At 57.1% G+C, this 18,673-nt stretch overlaps 1 protein-coding gene across 7 annotated transcripts in view; it reads left to right on the top strand.

Annotated features, from left to right (window-relative positions):
- The first annotated feature begins 1,650 nt into the window (after positions 1 to 1,650).
- PTPRS (protein tyrosine phosphatase receptor type S) overlaps positions 1,651 to 18,673 on the top strand; it is a 162,485-nt gene continuing 145,462 nt past the window's right edge. For 4 of the 7 annotated variants that reach the window (XM_055708138.1, XM_055708135.1, XM_055708136.1 and 1 more), the window contains exon 1: positions 1,651 to 1,812. The gene's annotated coding sequence lies outside the window, so the exon portion shown is untranslated. Of the gene's footprint in view, positions 1,813 to 5,511; positions 5,592 to 18,673 lie in introns of all 7 variants that reach the window. The other 3 variants (XM_055708137.1, XM_055708131.1, XM_055708139.1) reach the window with 2 other exon arrangements.

Below are 18,673 nucleotides of genomic sequence, written 5' to 3'. Positions count from 1 at the left end.
CTTTCTGAGGCTGTACCACCGGTGGCTGGCTGGCCCAGCAGCCGCGGCTCTCCTCCCGCAGGAAAACCAGCAAACTCTGAATCGAAGCATGTGCCCTGCGGCTGTGAGGCGGAGCGGCCGCCCTTGGCCCCGGAACAGCAGTGGTAACGTTTTCCTGCTGGATTTTCCCGGAACAGCCCAAACTCGGCGCTTGGCTGACGTTTGGTCGGTATTAGGAGGTGTAGGAGGGGATCAGGTCAAGTTCACGGGGCAGCAGATGGGGGAGGGGTGGTCACCCTTGGAGCGAGAGCACCCACCTGCTCCGCCACTGAGAAGGATTCGGGCCCCGGAAAGGAAAAAGAGAAAAAATTGTATTTTTTCCTTTTCCTCCCCCCTGCCCCCCCCCTCCCATCCTTTGGGGTAAATTTGTGCCATTCTTTTGCTAATTTTTTTATTTGGCCGTCAGAGACGGGGGGGCATCACAGGGCAGCGCGGGCTGTGGGGGCACCAGGGGCTGGCGATGGGAAGAGCAGCCACGGTGGGGCCAGGCGGTCCCTGGCAGGGGGCTGCGGCCATGGGGAACAGCAAGGGGAGGGACAGGCGAGGCACTGAGGTGGGAATAGCAGGTGCGGGACGTATATTGGATACGGGGATTTATTAAGTACGGGGATTAGATTAAATAGGGGGAATATATTGAGTATTATGTATTAAATAGGGGGAATATGGGAAATAAATATGTTGGCTGTGGTGTAGATATTGGGTATGAAGAATATATTAAATATGGGGAATATATTGAATATGAGGAAAGTATTGAATATGAAGAATATATTAAATACAGGGAATATATTCAACGTATAGAATGAATACATTGAATATGAACAACATATTGAATATGGGAAACAAAAGTATTGAACGTGGGGTAGATATTGAGTACGAAGAATATATTAAATATGGGGAATATATTGCGTATGAGGAATATATTAAATACTGGAACTATACTGAAAACAGTAAATATATTGAATATGGTGTATATATTGAATATGAAGAATGTATGACATATGGAGCATACATTAAACATAGGAACTATATTGAATATGAGGAATACAGTGAAGGTGTGAAGTGTCAGCTGTGACATCTGTATCGCAGGTATGCGCCACACAGAGCAAACCGGCTGCGCACAGGTAACACACTGAACACTGGCAACGCATCAAGTGCGGCAAATGCGCCGCACAGGAGCAGGTTGGCTACCAGGGGCGTCGGGGACGACTGTCGATGTCCCCGGTTGGTCGCGGCTGGGCTCAGTGGCCCATGGGAGCCCAGCGAGGCGGGACCCTCGGCGGCAGGTAATGGAGGCGCGCCCGCTAGGGGGGACACACTGGGAAACGGGCTGCAACAGCCGGCGCGCAGCGGGAAGACCCCCATCCCCGCCGGAGCCCCCCGGAGCCCCCCGGCGCTGCGCCTCCCCGCGGCCCTCGCGCCTCCGCGCCCACGTGCGCGGGGGGCCTTTAAGGCGCGGCCACGCCCCTCGCCTCCGCGGTGACGTCAGCCGCCCCCCGCGCCCGCCCCCCCTTCCCCTCCCTCGGCCGGGATGGGAGGGGGGGTCCCGCCCCGCGGTGACGTCAGGCGGCGGCGGCTCAGGGAATGACATCACCTGTGCGAGTGGCCGGCGGCGGGCGGGAGCTCGCGCCGCAGTGTCCCCGCGCCGCGGGCCCAGCGCAGCCGCCGGGCGGAGGCGGAGGGAGGAGGCGGAGGAGGAGGAGGAGGAAGGCGGCCGCGGCGGCCCTTCCGCGCCCCTCCGCCGGCCAGCATGGGAGCGGGCGGCCGCGCCGGCAGGTACGGCGGGGGGCGCGGTATAGCGGGGGTGTAGCGGCGGTGGCTGGCGGGGCGCTGGTGTCGCTGCGGGGCCACGTTGTAGCGGGGCAGGGGGGAGCGCCGGGGGGGGGGGGGGGGAGTCGTGCTGGGGAGGGGTCGCGTTATAGCGGGGGCCTCAGGGTAGCGACACGGTGCGAGAAGGGCGCAGGTGGCTCGCGCTGGGGGCAAGGGCTGACGTTATAGCGGGGGGGTGTCGCTGGGGGGGGTGTGCGGGCAAGCTGCGTTGGGGTCTCGTTGCCGGGGGTGCGGCCGGGTGGTGTTGGGGGTGGGGGTCGCGTTGTAGTGGGCAGGGGGTGTGCGGGTGGGTGGCACCGGAGACCTGGGGGCGTGTTATGTGGTGGGGGGGCTGCACTGGGGAAGGGGCCGCGCTATAGCGGGGGGCGCAGGGAGGGGGCGCGCTGGCCCACCGGCACTTACAGCGGCGGGGGGAGGACGTGAGGAAGAGCCGGGCTGGGGGCTCCGCGCCGCGCTGGCTCACGGGGAGGGGGGCAGCTGGCCCGGGGGGGCCGGGGGCGCGTCCCGGTGCTGGTCCGCGGCGTGAGCCAGGCTCCGCGCCCCGGTACTGGGCTGGGCTCCGGTGCCCGAGCTGGGCTCCCCGCTCCGTCTCGCATCCCAGTGCCGGTTCCCGGGGAGGGCTGCTCCGTATCCCGGTACTGGGCTGGGCTTCCCGCTCCATCCCACATCCCCGGTGCCGGTTCACCGCGGGGGGTCTGCTCCATACCCCGGTACCCGGGCTGAGCTCCGTGCTCCGTCCTGCATCACAGTGCCTGTTCACCGGGAGGGGGGACATGCTCCATGCCCCGGTACTGGGCAGAGCTCCCTGCTCCATCCTGCATCCCGGTACCGGTTCACCGCCAGGCGGGCGCCTGCTCCAGTCGCCGGGCTGGGCTCCCCGCTCCATCCCGCGTCCCAGTGCTGGTCCCCAGGGTGAGCCCCTCTGCGGTGCCCCGGTACCTGGGCTGGGCTCCCCGCTCCATCCCGGTGCCTGTTCACTGGTGGGGGGGACACCTGTCGGACAGGGCCCCCCCATCGCTGCCGCGCTGCTCCTGGGTCCCCCCTGTCCGCCTCTTCCCGCCCGCGGTTCCAGCGGGTGCTCAGTGCGGGGTGCGGCCCCCTGGGATGGGTGTTGTGGTGTCACCCCCAAGCAAAGGGCTGTGCTCCTGCGGAGCAGCACTGTGGGACCACCCGTGCTGGCGGGGGGTGGCCGAGGGCCCATGTCCCCTCTTGGTGGCTTTTCCACCTCCCACCACCTGCGTGTGCCGGGGATGCTCCAGTGGCCAAGCCGGTGTCGCTCCTGGAGCTGCATCGCCGGGGCGCAGGTGTTGGAGGAGGAATCGGAGCATTCCCAGCAGGGCAGTGTCGCAGCTTGGGGACACAGCTCTGTCCCCCTGGGGTGCTGCCCTCTCCCCACCCCAAACACCGGTGACACCGGGGCGTGCCTTGTCCTCACCACCAGCTCTGGAGCTCATCAGGAACTGAGTTTCACCTTGTTCCTCCTGACTGTGTGGTGGCCTGGTGATGGTGACAGCAGCAAGGAAGGGTATGGGTCATCCCAAAACTACGCAAGACCCTGTATTGGAATTGGGGGTGGGGTGGTGTCCCCCTGCCTTGCGGCAGCTGCACCAATCCTGTGCCTCCTGCAAGGTGTAGCTGGCTCGGGGGGGCTGCGGGATGCCCCTGGGGTGGGCAGCTGGTGGTGATTTCCATCCACCCTCAGGGATTTCAGCTGAAATCCTGAGCCCTGGAGCCATCCTGCGGTGGGCGAGAGCTGTCCCCAAGCCAAAACTGTGACATGGAGGGTAAACTGCACCCCGCCACCCCCCCAAAAAATAAAGAGTAATGATTAATAGCGTTTGTGTTTCACTGGGAGGATCTTGTTGCAGTCCCTCCTGGGGAAGGAAATGGTGCAAATGTAGGGTAAGGGGGGGGAAAAATGCTGGTGAAGAGGTGACACCTGTGGGAGGGGTGCTGGGCTCTGCGGGGATGGGCGCTGTGCTCTCCAGGGCAGGGGGCAGCTCCGCTTTTTGGGCATTTGCCCTCTCTGAGTCCCAGGAGGCTTTGTTTTTGGAAAAGCGATCGTTACAATTGGGAAGAAAAAGCTGTTTTGGTTGGGGCTGGGGGGGGCGGGTGGGTGTCCAGCCCTTCCTCTGAGCCCGGACACCCCACGGGGGTGAGGGGCTGCACATCTGGAGCCTCCCCCCATCCCCTCCCCAGGCAAACCCCCTGCCAAATTTGCAGGGGACGTTCCCCACGGGCACTTGTGCTTCTCCTCCTGCCTGCAGCTCGGCTTGGACAGGGACTTGTGTCCTGAGCAGCAAAATATTATGGATTGACATATATATGTTAATATTTTATTTTCCCCTGTAAAGCATGTTTTTGGGGTTGCATACCTGCACCGGGCTGGGGGAGCTGGTGGCATGACCTAAAGGGGGTCCCGCTGCGGAGGACAGGGCTGCTCGTCCCCTCAGGGTGCGAGAGGTCCTGGGGGGGCGAGGAATAAAGTAGCATCTGGGTGCTAAGCATGGAGCCGCGTCCGTGCTGATGCGGGGACCCTCCTGCCCTTCCTAGGGGGAAGGTTCCCCCCTCCTCCTGCCAACTTGACGGTGGGAAAAGCTGTTAATTGTTCCCTGCCAGATTGACTTATAAATTAACGGGTTTGCTGGCACTCTCCTCCTTCCTGTGCGTGGTAAGGGCCCATATTTCAAATGGGGGAAAAAGTCATAAATACTTTGAGTAATGCAAGAGGAGCTTCCAGCTGAAGCTGTGCCACTAACGTGGGGGGCTGCCCATGGGGAGGGGTTCCACCCCCAGCAAAGCCATTCGTGGGTGTGGGGTGATGGAGGTAATGGGTGGCAGGGGGTCCTCGAGTCCTCTTGTAGTTGACTTCTGGCATCAGCCTTGTGGACAGGACGGGTTCAGGTCCCTTGGGTCTCTGTCCCCCCGGTCCCTGGTGCTCTCTGGGTTTTATAAATGCGAGTTGGGTAAATGCAGCATCTTCCTGGGGTGTCTCGCCCCACTGGGCATGGGGGGTTGCTCCACCTCTGGTCTGGATGCTGGAGAATGTGTGACGCAGTGCCTACAGAGAGGAGGCAAAATGTGCCTCCATGAGGGTGGGTCCTTGTTATCACTTTATGCTGCTGCTTTGGGGGGAGCGGTGGGGCTGAGGGAGAGGAGACACCTGAGGTCCAGCCAGGTGGGATGTCCAAGGAGATGATGTGGCTGCACCCTGGAGAAACTGAGGCAGGGGCATGTTTGTGACCCTTCATAGCATAGGAGCAACTCCTGCCTGCTGCGCTTGTCCAGCGGGCTTGGATTTAGGGACCCCAAAGCTGTCGTTGAGGTGGGAGACTGTCCCACCTGATGCTGCTTTGAGATCTCAAAATACAGTGGCTGGCGGTGGGTTGGGATGGATGCCCTCTGCAGTGCCCAGCTCAGAGCAGGGTGAGGGTCCCATCCAGCTGCTCGCCTTGTTGCTGAACAACTCAAGGTAGTAAACACATGTTGAACTGTTTATCTGCTTTTGCACGTGGCACGTGAGGTTGCGTGGGTGGTGAGTTGCTGCGCTGGATGCGAGATGTTGCCTGTGGCCTGCCAGTGCGTATGGATTTTATTTAAACCCTCTCTGTTCCCAACTAAAACAGTTTTTCTCTTGCATTGCAGAGATAAAATTGCGAGCATAGGATACAGAGATAAAGTGAAGCCAGATCTAACCCGAGTCAGTGTGGCAGTGCGAGCATATGGTAAGGAGAGAGGTTACTCGGTTCCATTAAAAAGGTGCTGCTAAGTAGTTTAATCCACACTTGGTGAACTTTGAGCTTTAAATTCTTCTTATATGAGTTGAGAAGAACATGCATATTATTCATAACTCTCTCCTCCAAAAAAGAAAATCTGCAAATGACTCCAGTGAAGTATCGTTGCTTCAGCAGCGTGAAAAATGTGCCGAACTTTCTGCTTCCAATAGTCCCTTCCCTGGGCCCAGCTCCCCCTGCCCATGGAGCTCTTTGCTTCCCGCTGTGAGTGCGGAGGCTGGCTGGGCGTCCTGGGCTCTGCCCCAGGCTGGTAGCTCCAGGCAGGATCCCCAGAACGTTTTGATATTTGGAAAGGGAAGAAAACAGCTGGGCTGAGAAGCTTCTGGCTATAACTGTATTATTATATTTTTAAAATTATTGTCATTCTTAAAATTGTGAGCCCTGAAGCAGTAAAGCTCAGGCCAGCCTCCTTTCTGCAAAGTTTATTTCATGATAAGCTGGAAAAATCTGAGGGCTCTATTAGACTTTTTTTTTTCTCTAGACCTCTTTCTGATTGTTTACTTTACAACTTGACCAATATATTTATTTTTTTTTACATCAGCCTAGCAAACTGTAAATTTGTCCTGCAGATCTCCAAGTCTGATCCAACATGATACTCTTCAACTTCTTTTTTTCTAGTTCGGTTATCATTGTCTTGGCTTAGTAATTTATCGAGCTTGGCATTCTCATCGTAGTAGCTGCCTGCGCTGTCGGATTATTTGCTGCTCACCTGAACAAGCTCTCACAGAGCCATATGTCCTGCATGTGGAGCCCACGTCCCGGTGCAGCCCCACCATCATCCAAAAAAAAGTAATTTTCAGCCCGTGTTGTCTTCTTGACATCCCTTGATAAGGAGCTGGCTGGGAGGTGTGAGTTTCTTTGAACTTATTTGTTTAATCTGTGAAGCCTCTTGGCTCCTGGTCTCCCACCGGCTCCCAAGGGTGGGTGGGCTGTGCGTGGCTCCCACGCGCGCAGGGCGCAGGTGCCAAGGGAGGAGGTGGAGGTGCTGCCGGGGCAGAGGGAGGGGATGTGTCCCCCAGCCCAGGATGTCCAGGTGTGAGAAGGAGCAGGGTGCAAGGAATGCAGCGTGAGCTCTGTGCACACCTGAGGTTTTTAAAGGAGGCGCAGATCTTCACCGGGGTTTGCGGTGCTCTGCTCTGTCTCTGGATGCAAAGGGGTGGTGATGAGGGGGACGACAGCTTAGCTTGTGGGCACGGGGGGCACCCTAGGACCCCATGCTGAGATTTTTCCCTGGGAGGCTTGTTTGGCCCCATCAGGGACTTCTGTGCCCTGCTCCGGGAAAGCGAGTATGGCTGTGTCCCAGCCCAGCCAGCCTGCTGCTGCCCTGGGCTGTTTGGGACTCCTCTGGGTTTGGAAAGCTCCAGGCAGAGCGGAGCCGAGTTTTGCAGCCCTGCTGTGTGGCCAGCTCAGAGACATGGGAATTTTAGCATTCCGTTCTTTCCTTCACTGCCATAGCTGGGGCCATTGCAGTTTGAGTGTGGTCATACAAACAGGCTCTGTCATCACATCCGTGCTCCAGTTCCCTGGCAACATCCGTGCAGTTTTAAGAGCAGCTTTAGATTAGAAAGCAGATCTCAGTTTGTCTAAACAGGTTTAAAACCTGATCAAATTAAACTGGGCCAGGCAACTCATACAACGTGCACACGTAAATTGGTTTAATATTTGCATAAATCAGATTAAATCAGGGCTGTGGGATGGTTTAGGTTAGGAGGAAGCCTGTGGCTGTTTCTGCCCAGCTCCTGGAGGTCTCCACTCCTGCTGTGGTGTTGGGGCTGTTTTTGCAGAGCGGCAGCTGAATCACTTGTTCGCAGCTGTGTGTTGTAGGTGACCGCTCTGTACGGCACTGGTTTACATCACACCAGGGCATTGCAGTTTGGCTGTGACCCCACAAGCGACCAGGATGCTCCCACCTTCGCAGGGATGTCCTAACCAGGCAGGGAACCCGAAGGCCGGGTGGGTTTTGGTGGCACCATTCGGAAGGTGGGAGGGCAGCCGGCAGCACGTGGCTGCAGTAGGAGATGTGGATTGTGGCTGGTTCGGCTGCAGCCACGATCTGCAGTGCGTGGCGGGTCCTGCGGGTGGTTTGCAAGAAGGATCTGTCGCTCTGGGGGGATTTTTAAGCCTGTTAGGGTTTGAGTAGCGAAGTGTCTGTGTGTGAGTCCATGTGCGGGGAGCGCGGTGCCTGGGGGACCCTGCCCATCCCGCTGCTGTCTCCCTGCTTGGCTCTTGGCCATCTCAGACTGTAGGTCTGTAGGGGCATGAAGGGTGGGAATGCATCTGGTGTCCCGCTTTCGAGCGCTGAGTTTCCTCTGGTTAACCAGTTTAAGAGCACAAGAGGTAAGCCTGTCTGCCCAGACCTCAGGAATGATTTGCTGTCTTCGGCACCTGCTGCTGTGTTCCTGGGAGGTGGTGGATTAACGTGCCTGATGGAGGGATGACTTGAGATACACCAGATCCTAACTTCAGAAATGCCCTAACTTCACATAGTGCTGCTTTCAGGGGTCGTGTCCCGTCCCCCCTGCCCCGCCCCCGCCCTTTAATTTCTGTTTGTGGGCAGTTGACATGTGAAGTGATGCTGTTACATGGGGTAACCACATGTGCTGGGTGCAGAAGGCACCAGGCTGGAGGCCAGGTGCTCTCGATCTCCCTTGCTTGCAACCACTGAGCTGGGATCAAAAATCATGGGAAGGTGAGGGAGGGCACAGTGTGCTGGTCCCTGCGTGACTTTTCAAAATGCAATAATCTCATCTCAGGGAAACAGCAGCCTTGTCTGAAATGCAGTGTGTTGACCCTTTGTGGTGCTTGAGTTGTATCTCAGCATCTCTCCCTCTGAGCTGTTGCTTAATTGTTTTTCTTTGTGGTGTCCCCGTATCCAAATCCATGTTGCTAGTAATTCCACAGATGATTGCAATGTGAAAGGTTCTTTCCTTAGAAGTCCTGATGGTGCTTCCCTCCATTTTGCTTTTGTGAAGACAGCAGAGGTGGGCAGACTGCCTGCTTGCTGTGCTGCAAATGCATATGTGTGCATGTGTGCAACATCTGCAGGAATTGGGATTTTATTTTTTTTTAAAAGAACTAATCTTCAGCTCTGGTATCATCAAGAGTTTGCTCTGATTCCTGTGAAATGGAGATGGCTGCTGCTACTGGCTTGCACCGATCAAGACCTCCCTCCCTCTGCTTCTTTCCTTTGTTTTCCGCGGTGCTGTTGCTCGCTGGCAGTGGCTTTGACTCTTTCCTCTGTGGGCTGCAAAGGGCAGTCGGAAGCTGAGCAGCAGTTTCCAGTCACCACGTGAAGTTCCCGTGTCACCCAACCAGCACGGCTCAGGATGTGCAGAAAGCAAAGGTGATGGGCAGAGCCGTGTCCTGCCAGGAGCTCTGAGGTGGAGCAGGCAGGTGGGGGGCAAACCGTTCTTTCCTCCCCACGGGAGGGGACATGCCTGGGGCAGAGGGGTGGCCCTGGGTGGGCAGGGATGGTGACTGGGAGGATGTGCTGTCAAAGCACATCAAACGTTTTTCTCAGGATGCTGTGGTTTCCACCAACGAATTGTTGTCCTCTGGGATTCATCCTGTCCTTTCCAGGCAGCTGGCCAGCGCACCCAAGGTGCCCTGGGTGACCTGGGGGAAGGGGAGAATCGGGGCTGAGCACAGCCCTGCACCCATACCTGAAGGCAGGCACCCGATGGGCCGCCTGGGTGGTGGCAGAGCTGTCTCCTGCCCAGGCATGACCTGGCTGAGCCAAACACCCTCAAAGAGCAGGGGGATGCTGTGGAGCCCAGAGGCACAGGTGCAGGAGCGATGCAGAGGGCTAGGCGTCCTGGCGGCAAATGCATGAGCCTTGCCCAAGTGCAAACCAGTTTGTGAACCAACTGGTGTTCCTGTCCTCTGGTCCCCAGCATGGGGTGGCTGGTGGTGGCACAGGCCTTGGCCCTGCGGCATTTAGTGCTGGAGTGGCACAGCACCCTCCCACTCAGCTCCTTCCCTCTGAGTCGCCATTTTATTTTTCTTAAACGTTTATGTATAACTGTACACTAACCTATAAAAATTAGTTTAGGATGGCTGCCAAGAAAATCTCTGCAGTGCCTTGTGGGTAACTCCCTGTGAATTACCATAAAAGCTGTAGTGCCGAGGCTGCTGTGGCAGTTGTGAGGATGCCAGTCATAATGCTCTGTATTTAAAATTCAGATGAATGTGTAATGCATTCGTGTCTGGATTGCAGCAGCTTGTAGCGTTTCTGGCGCCCCATCCCTTGCATGCTGCTGCACCCACTCTTGCTTTTTAATGTCGTCTTACACTCTTCCAGTGTTTTGCCTGATTAGAAAATGCAACAGGTAGCAAAACGTGGACTAGCCACGCTTGGAGGGAGAGTGGTTTCTGATAGCTTCCTCCCAGGAGGGACGAAACCTTCTGCTTCCATTGAGCTGGCGGCAATATTTCACTTAAGGGAAAAGCCGCTCCATAACCCTTCCCCTCCGCATCCTGCCCGGATGACGTCCTGTTTCCGAGGGCACTCTATTTCTGGGTATGCTAAACGCTGGGACCCGAACTCGCCCAAGTAAATGAAACACAGGCTGTCCCCATCCTTGGCGGAGCCACTGCAAGGAGATCTCACTGCTGTGTTGGAGAAGACTGTGGCTCCCTTGCAAGCGAGCGTTACTGCTTCGCTGTGTGCCCTTGGAAATACGAAGTGCTTTTCTTTATCTCTTGCTGCTATTTTTCCTCAGGAGCGGAGAGCCAAGGTGACTGCAGGGCTCCAAAGCGGAGCCTCGGTCGAGAAGCCGCTCCACTCGGTGCGGGTGCTTGGCAGAAGGTGTTGCTGATCTTCTGCTGGGCATGATGGATCATTTCATTTAAATTTTCCTGAAATATAATATTCATCACAGTGTCAGTGTCCCTCCTTCATTATAGCTTACTGATAAACATCTCTAATCGGAGAGTGATCTCTCTGCCCTGCCAGAAGCCGCCTGGGGATAATGAATACATTTTTGGAGCTGGGAGAGGGTGCCTCGGGGATGTGTTCCTGCTCTCCTGCCTGGGTGTAGAGAATCGCTTGATAAATAAAGAAGCCACTCTGTTTTTCCCAGGTGTATTGGTGGTGTTTGTACGTGGCTGTTTCTGTTCGGGGCTCTAAAATGGTGGTGGTTCCAACGTAACCTGGTGTCCTTGGCACCCGCCCATGCTTTCTTGTCCAGGGATTTCTGGAGGGACCCCTGGATGCAGCCCCTGTCCTGCCCGCGGCTGGGGGTTTAGGGCAACACTCCAATGCAGCTTAACCCCCACCACACTGGGCAGCCGGGCTACCTCTCCCACCCCCTGGGGTAAATCCCAGCCGCTGTCCCGGCTGGATTGTGGCAGGAGGGGATGTGCCACAGGCTACCGGGGTGGCAGTGGCCCTGCATGCAGCAAGGAATGTGCCATGTATGGTTCGGACAAGCCGTTCAACCCTTTTGCCTGCATGCCTGGAGCAAGGATGGGAGCCTGCAGGATCCAGCAGGAGTCCTGGGAGTGGTTCAGCCGCTGGCAGGCGGGGTGTGATGCTGGGCGGACTCAGGGCATGTAGCACAGCCACGACAGCCTCTGTGTCCCCACGGTGCCAGCAGCCAGGGAGCATCCATCAAAGTGCTGCTTGTCTCATTCTTCTCTTAATTGGTTTTACCACTGAGGTGGGGCTGCGGTTGCATGGAGAGCTCTGGCCAGGGGAGCTCAGCAGTGGGGTGGGCTGGTGTGTGCCAGCTCCTGGCCTTGGCCACCAGTTCCAACAAGGAGGTGATGTCTGCTGCACCCAGGATGAATTATTTTTTTTTTGTCTGCACAGCAGTGGGAGATGGCAGCTGCTGGTCCTCTGTGCCGTTGGGACTTCAGCAGGGAGAGTTGTTGGCTAATTGTCCTCTGAGCCCCTTTTGGGGAAGACCCTGGAGGTTTTGGCGAACCAGCTCCCGGATTGTCTCTGGGGTTTTGACTTACGGCATCAGAATCAGTGTTGTGAGTCCCCAGAAGCCTTGTACAGACTTGACCCCTCAGGCCGCTCTTCTGGAAAGGGCTTTCCTCTCCCTGCACCTCTGCTTGTGCCTCCGTTTCCTCCTCTGTATTTGACCCAGAACAAGCTGAATTTTCCTCTGGTTTGGGATTTCCTGTTACCTCTGCTCCTCTCCGGCATCCAGGCCCTGAGACTCACAGCCTCTTTCTGTTCTGTTGCACAACTTGTCAGGAGGAGGAAAGTCCCCCTGAATTTGGAGTCGCCGGACACCGTCCATCCGTAACGTGCAAACTCTAGCTTTGCTTCCAGACCTGCTCAGAGCCCTGAGAAGGGCAGCCGAGTTCCCTGCTAACTCCTCCCTGGAAGTACTTGTTACACCATACTGATAAGAAGATTTATTTTTTCCAAAAGCCCAAAGCACAACTTGGCACCCTCAAAAGCCGAGGATAAACCTGCTGTTGTGCTCCAAGCAGGGCTGGGCATGAGGCAGGAGGTCATGGCAAAGTCCAAGGATGAGCCACCATTGCTATGGGTCCTTCCGATGTTGTCCTGCTTCCCTGGAGAAGGATGAGGAGGGAGCTCCAGCAGCCCTGACCACATTTCAGCACCTCAATTTTAGCCCCCCTGGGGCTGCCCATGGACTACGTGCCCTAAAGCCTTCGCTGCTGGTCCCTGTACCGGGATCCCAGTGAGGCCGTCTGGGTTTTGAGAACGACCACAGACCTCCAGCGCTCTCAGCATCTGCTTGCAAGCTGCAAGATGACCACTTTGATGCTTTATCCCTTCATCTGTCTGCAAAGCAGCTTGAAAATCCCCAGGCGGAGCAGCTGCCCCAGCGGTGCAGGGGGCATGAGCGTCCCTTGGCTTCCTCTCCCGTTGGAGGTTATACAGGGGATGGCACCCATCCAGTGGCTCCAAGATGTGCTGACCTAAAAATAGGTGTGAGGTTGCTTTGGAAAGAGGAAAAGTAAGGAGGTGGGGAGGAAGTGAAATGTTTCTTAGAAGTAAGAGAGGCAAATATTAAATATTGTAATGGCCCTTGCAGCTAAGGCTTCTTATCCCGGCTGCCTTGGGGAGTGTGCTGCATGGGTTGTGGGTGCCCAGATGGGTGCCATGGCCCTCTGATGTGTGCCCAGCCTGGCAAGGAGCTGGATGTTGGGCTGGGTGAGGAGCAGTGAGGAGGGGATGAAGAGAGGAGGTGCAGTTTTCATGCCTGGAGGTGTGTTTGCAGCTGGCAGGGGTCTTCCTGGTCCAGGTGTGTGCACAGAGCTGCATGTCAGGACCCACCTGCGACATCGTCCTCAATGTCCTGCCTCATCCTGAGCTTCAGTTACCAGGCTGTCCCCACTTACCAAGGACAGGTGATGTGGTTGGGTCTCTGCTTGTGTCCAGGGGAGCTGGGGCAAAGCAGGGGGGCCAGGTAGGTCACGTCTGTGTGTCTTCGGGTGCCCCCTCAAAGGGGTGAGCTTGCTGCATGCTCGAGTGCCTCATGCTGCTGGAGCAGCCCATGCCCAGTGTGTGCCGGTGGGATGGGAAGCCTGGAGACAAGCACTTCAGTTCTTGCCCAGAGCTCTTCTGCAGAATGCTTGGCAGCAGGGCAGAGGGGTCTGTGCGCTCCAGAGCTGCCGTCCCCAGTGCCAGTCTGGCCGCTTCAATCCCCGGAGCACATAGGCTTGTATTTCACTCTTAAAAACCACCCAGAGCCAGGCTGTAATTAGGCTGCGTTGTCTTGTAACTGGATCTTCCAGCCCAATGCTTTGTTCTTGGCTTACCCTTGACTTTTTCCAATGTCTTTGAGCGAGTCATATCCCTTAGTTGTGCCTCAATTTTTCATTCTCCATCCTGGCTCCTGCAGGACAGATGCTCTCGAGGCAGGGGCTGTCTGGCAGTGTCTCAGGTGCTGCTTGCCTTGGGGAGCCTTGCTCTCCTCCTATCCCTCTCAGCCTTCTCACGAGGAGTGTTTATAGGTGACTTGATTGCAGGTTTTTCTAGGAAGTATTGGATGAGCTTGTGATGCCAAACTTGCATCAGGCCCCCAGAACACGCCATGGCGCGCTTTAATCTTTAGGATAAAATTAAAACAAGACTTTCAACATGGATTTTTCTTTGCAAGTCACTTTATTTTGAAACAATTTTTTTTCTTTCCTAATTAGGCTCTTAGGAGGGGGGGAGGAAAAACAACATATCCTGAAATCTTGCCTATGTAGATAGTTGCTGGTCTTGGGCTTTTTTAAGTCACGAGATGGCTGTACTGCTTTCCCAGTGCACTCTGTCAAGGCAGTGCGGAAAGCAGGGGCATCAAATGGAGTCCCGTCTGTCCATCCCTTTCGGTCTGTATGTGCATCTCCTGGCTCCTCTTGCGATCACAGCCTCCGGATGTGGGGTGCGGGACAGAGGTGCCCTTCAGCACGCTTGTGCCTGCAGTTGGCTGATGCCGGGAGCACGTGCTTGCTTGCCGTTGAGTCTCTCAAAGTGTACTTTGGCACAACTAGGCAAAAGCTGGGAAAACCCATGGTGCTGCTTGGCAGCACCGCTCCGGCAAGGGTTTTGGGGCTCTTGAGAAAGCTTTGGGGCAGGCGGGATGGGATGAGCCGGGAGCGCTCAGTGCAGGCGCGTGGGGGAGGATGGAGCGGGTGGCAGCAGACGGGTGCGCGGGGGATGCCGCTGGGAAGGAGGCGGTGGAAGGGACGCCAGGTGCGGGAACAGCCCGTGCAGCTCGGCGGCGGAGGGGGTGCGCAGCCCCGCTGCTCAGCTCAGTGCCAGCTGCCCCCTCTCCGGCTGTGCTGCTCTTCCTGGCGGGGCTCCGTGCCATGGCCACCCCCTCCCAGGAGATGCAGGAAAGCTTTGGTGGAGCCCCGTGCTGTGGGAGTGGGAGCTCCCTGCTGCCACAGGAGAGTCCAGGTTCTATCTCACCCCCATGGATGCTCGTGGCGTCTCTCCCACGGGTACTGCAGCACCGGGCATGGGGCTGGCGGGCACTGCTCGGCCAAGCTTGACCAAAGTCACGTCTGCCTGTTCTCTGCTTCTGGGCTCTGGCTGCATGCTGCTGCCTGGGTCAGGCCCTCCTGGCAGTGCTTCTCTTGGTTTCTGTTTTTCCTTGTGCCCCAGAGACAAACTGGTGCAGCATCCCTGCTCTGCGTCTTAGGCAGAGAAGCCAGCAGCCTTTCCCACTGCTGGGATCAGGAATCATCCAGCGAGCCTGGCAGGCCGGAGTGGGAAGCAGCTTTTGCTCTCTCAGCTGGTACCTGCTGTGCTCTGGGATGGGGGTATGGCATTTTGGGACAGGGGTGTGAAACCCCAGCGTGGGCTCCCATGTTGCATCACATTGTTGTGCTTCAAGTGTCACACAGAGCCTGAGACGTCAACCAGCAGTGCGACATCCCCATAACCTTTTGCCTGCAGGCTGGTGGGAGGGATGGAGATGCTACAGCTGACCTCGGCTGCTGACCCCCTGTGAGTGCGTGTGAGCAGAGGTGCCTTTTCAGCCAGCATCAACACACGGGGAGGCTCCAGCCCTGGGAGGCTGGGGCTGATGCACAGAAACCTGCGGCAGCTCATTTTCTCCCTAGACTCCTGCAATTAAACACGCAACCAGAGCGGTGTCTGCAACAAAGCTGCTGCTGGTGGGCTCGGCGGCTCTGACCCTGGGAACAAACGAACACCAACCGTTCTCATTTTCAGGTGCTTTTGTGATTGCAGGCTGGCCCTCTCGCTGTGGGGTGTTCTGTTCTGCCTTGCCTCTGGCATCGGCCAGTCTGTAACTGTATGTTCCCTGCTGTAAATTCACCCGTGGGGGGAGGTCTCAGCTTCCCTCCTGGCCGGAGGGGTGCCCAGGAGCTGCAGCACTCGCTCCCTGCCCCGTGCATTGTCTTGGTGGGGAGCGCAGCCCCGTCTCTGGCCATGGCCCCTGCGGCTGGCTCCCGCTGTGCTGGCACAGCTTTTGGGTCCCTCTGGTTTGGAGGCAGGGTGCCCTGAGCCCTTCTGGGTGGCTGGCCCTTCTGGGCATCCCTGCGCTGAGCCCCGGCTTGGCAGAGGTCAGAGCAAAGCGCTGTTGCGTGGTTCACCAGCATATACCGTAAACATGGGCTCTGCCCTGCCTCCAATGCTCCCACGGTGTCCTGCCCAAGCAGCAGGTGCCCTGAGTGGCTGGGGGGGGGGGGGGGGGGGGGCAAAACACTTTGGCTTTGTCTGTTGTTGCTGTTACTGCCTGTGGTAAAACGGAGCAGCATCCCGGGGGCTCTGGGGTACCTGAGAACTGGTTCTGGTCTCTGCTGGGGCACAGGGAGCTGCTTGGAGTGTTACTGGCAGGCTCCGAGCAAGTGTTGTCCCACAACCAAACCATTCCGGGGTGCAAACTTTTGCTCTCCTCCAGGGAGGGATTTGCAGTGGATTTTCCACCCTGTGGTGGGACAGCTGGTGGCACGGCTCTTTCTTGGCTGTTGGGGCAGATCTGCCATAGTGCATGTTGATTGTTTATTCTTTTGGGATGCAAGAGCTTGGCTAAGCATCCTGGCTATGTTATTTTGCTCTGGGGAATCGCAGAGGCAGAATGAGCCCTCTGTTACTCGGGGTGGTCAGAGCAAGGTGGGGAAGCTCAGGGCAATGCGATGGTCCCAGCTGGCCCCTGAGTCGAGAGGAGTGTGGTGGAGGGGGTTTTGGGGGCCAAGGCTTGTTTGCAATCGCGAGTGGTGCTTGTCCTCTGGTGCTTCATGTTATCGTCCCTCTGCACTCTGCTGAGAGCTCATGGGACTGGGAGCACTGGGCTTGCACCTTGGGCAGCATGGGCTGATGGCCTCGGTGGCCCTGTCTGCCTCATCCCCCTTCCCTTGGAGCTGAGCAGGGGCAGCTCTCGGAGAGCCTCTCTTGACCTTTCCAGCTTCGTGCCCTCAGCTGCCACCAAGTGACACGGTGACATTTCACGTCTTGCATGTCTGAGCAATTTCATAAAGAAAAAGCCAGCAGAAATGAAATGCTTTGGCTTTTTGTGTCCGACAAATTGGATTTGTTAACCTGAAGCTTCATCTGTCAGCTGGCAGGGCCCCTCCGTGGCCAGCGGTGGATCAGACAGGGTGGTAGAGGGAGGGAAAGGGTGGTAAAGGGAGGGAAAGTGCAACTGGGACGCAGGGAGGAGGAGCTGGGGGGGTGTTACACAGCCGTGTGTAATTATTTGCTGCATTTTCAGCAGTGCATTTCTGGAGGTCTTTTTGGAAGAGATGGGTCTTTGCATCAGGCATGGGACAGCTGAGGTGTCACTGCTGCAGTGCAGCCTGGTCGAGGTGGCAATTCCCGTTTCTGTCTCCCAAGCCGGGAAAGTGGAGTCTGTGCCTGCCTCTGTCGATGAGGTGATGCTACCCTGTGCTGATTTACCCTAGCATGCTACAGTGGCAAAGCAAGATCAATGCAAACGACTCTGCCGCAGAAACCACAGCCTGGGCCCGGACAGGTCTGGACAGGGCAGCGCTGCAGCAGCTGCCAGGCTCGGTGTGCACGGCCCTGGGCACGAGCCTGTCGTGTTTGCACAGAGCCCAGGCCCCGCTGGCCAGGGTGGGAGGCAGGCACCAGCCCATGCCGCTGCCTGGCATGACTCTACGTGCAGCAGACTATTGCACAGAACCCACTTTTAAATAGCATGCTGCGCGTCGTGTTATTTGTGGTGCGTGTGTATGGCAGGTAGAAGGTGCACCCCTGTGTCCCTTCTGTCATCCCTGGGGAGTGTGTGTGCAGGGGGAGGACATTTCCTCTGCTTTCAGGCTCTTGGAAAGCTCTGTTCAGACTTAATGCATTTAACCTTGCTCTGGGGATGGATGCAAAGAGTCCTGGGTCCCTGGAGAATTTGAAGTTGCTTCCCTTCCCGTTTTCTTTTTCTAAAGAACGCAAACAAACAAGAAAGGCTCTCTGTGGAGCGCGTGAATGTGCGTGGGGAGAGCCAGCTCCCTGCCAAACTGTGGCAGGCAGCAGCCACCGCTGCCTTGGGGCTTTGGGGACCCTGCACCAGCCCAGTGATGCTGGCAGCGCTGGAGCCGGCTGCTCTTGTTCTCTGTCCCTGCGTCCCCTCAGCTGTGGCACATGGCTGCTACAGCTCCCTCCGCCTTGCCTGTCCCCAGCAGTGGTTTTGCTGTAAGTCCTCGGTAGATCCATCACTGCCCACGTGGTCCTTGTGGCAGCTTGCAGCCTGCGTTAGGGTTTTGCAGGTCTCGCTTGGCTGCTCAGCAGGCTGCAGTGTGGGATGGCTGCAGGCTCTGGAAGACTCTCCAGTCCTGCTCATATGGAAAACACTCTCAGTAACCACAAAGAACGGAGATGAAGCTTAAAATATGCAATAAAAGGTCATCGGTAGGGTCCTACAGGGTGGGGATATTGAAGCTGCCTGGCGTAATTTCTGCTGGGGTTGTGGGACTTGAGAAGCTCCTTCCCCTGAAGGATGCTGTTACGAAGCGGAGCTGCACAAGGGACATTCCATCCCGCGGGTGTCGTTGGGCTGGATGCTCCCTCCCGCCCATGCGCCCCGCCGGGCCAGCACCGCCAAAACAGCCGGCTGGCAGCCCTGGTGACACTTCCTCGGGAGGGCTGATTAACTCGGGTTTTTTGGTCACATGAGTCCTTGTGCTTCAGCACTCTTGGAGCAATCCCATGGGAGGGCAAAAAGCGAATCTTGAATCCTCCTGTGTGAGCAACCACGGCCATTGGGACGGGAGAGGAGCTTCAGCTCTGATGAGGACGTTGGCACCCGCGCTGGCCCCAGCTTGCTGCTGACCTCAGAGGGCTCCAGGAGGGCTTGGGGCTGTGGCAAACATCTTGCTTGGGTCTTGGAAGGGTGTGAGAGGACTCAGCAAGGTGCTGCTGCATTGTGAGCCACTGCCTGGTGTCTCCCATGGCTGTGTTCTTCCAGGAGACCTGGTAGAGACAGAAGCAGCTTCCAAGATTATTTGGTTCCTGATGACCACGTTGCCATTTTTTCTGTCCTAACATCACCCAGAAAGTCCCCACCTCCCTGAGCATCAGGGATGTGCGGAAAAGTCCAGGGCCAGGGTCTGTGTTT

The sequence above is a fragment of the Falco cherrug genome, chromosome 4, assembly GCF_023634085.1.
Source record: "Falco cherrug isolate bFalChe1 chromosome 4, bFalChe1.pri, whole genome shotgun sequence".
In the NCBI taxonomy this organism is placed as follows: Eukaryota; Metazoa; Chordata; class Aves; order Falconiformes; family Falconidae; genus Falco; species Falco cherrug.
Note: the sequence above shows the minus strand (reverse complement) of the source record. Positions and strands in the feature narration are given on the sequence as shown.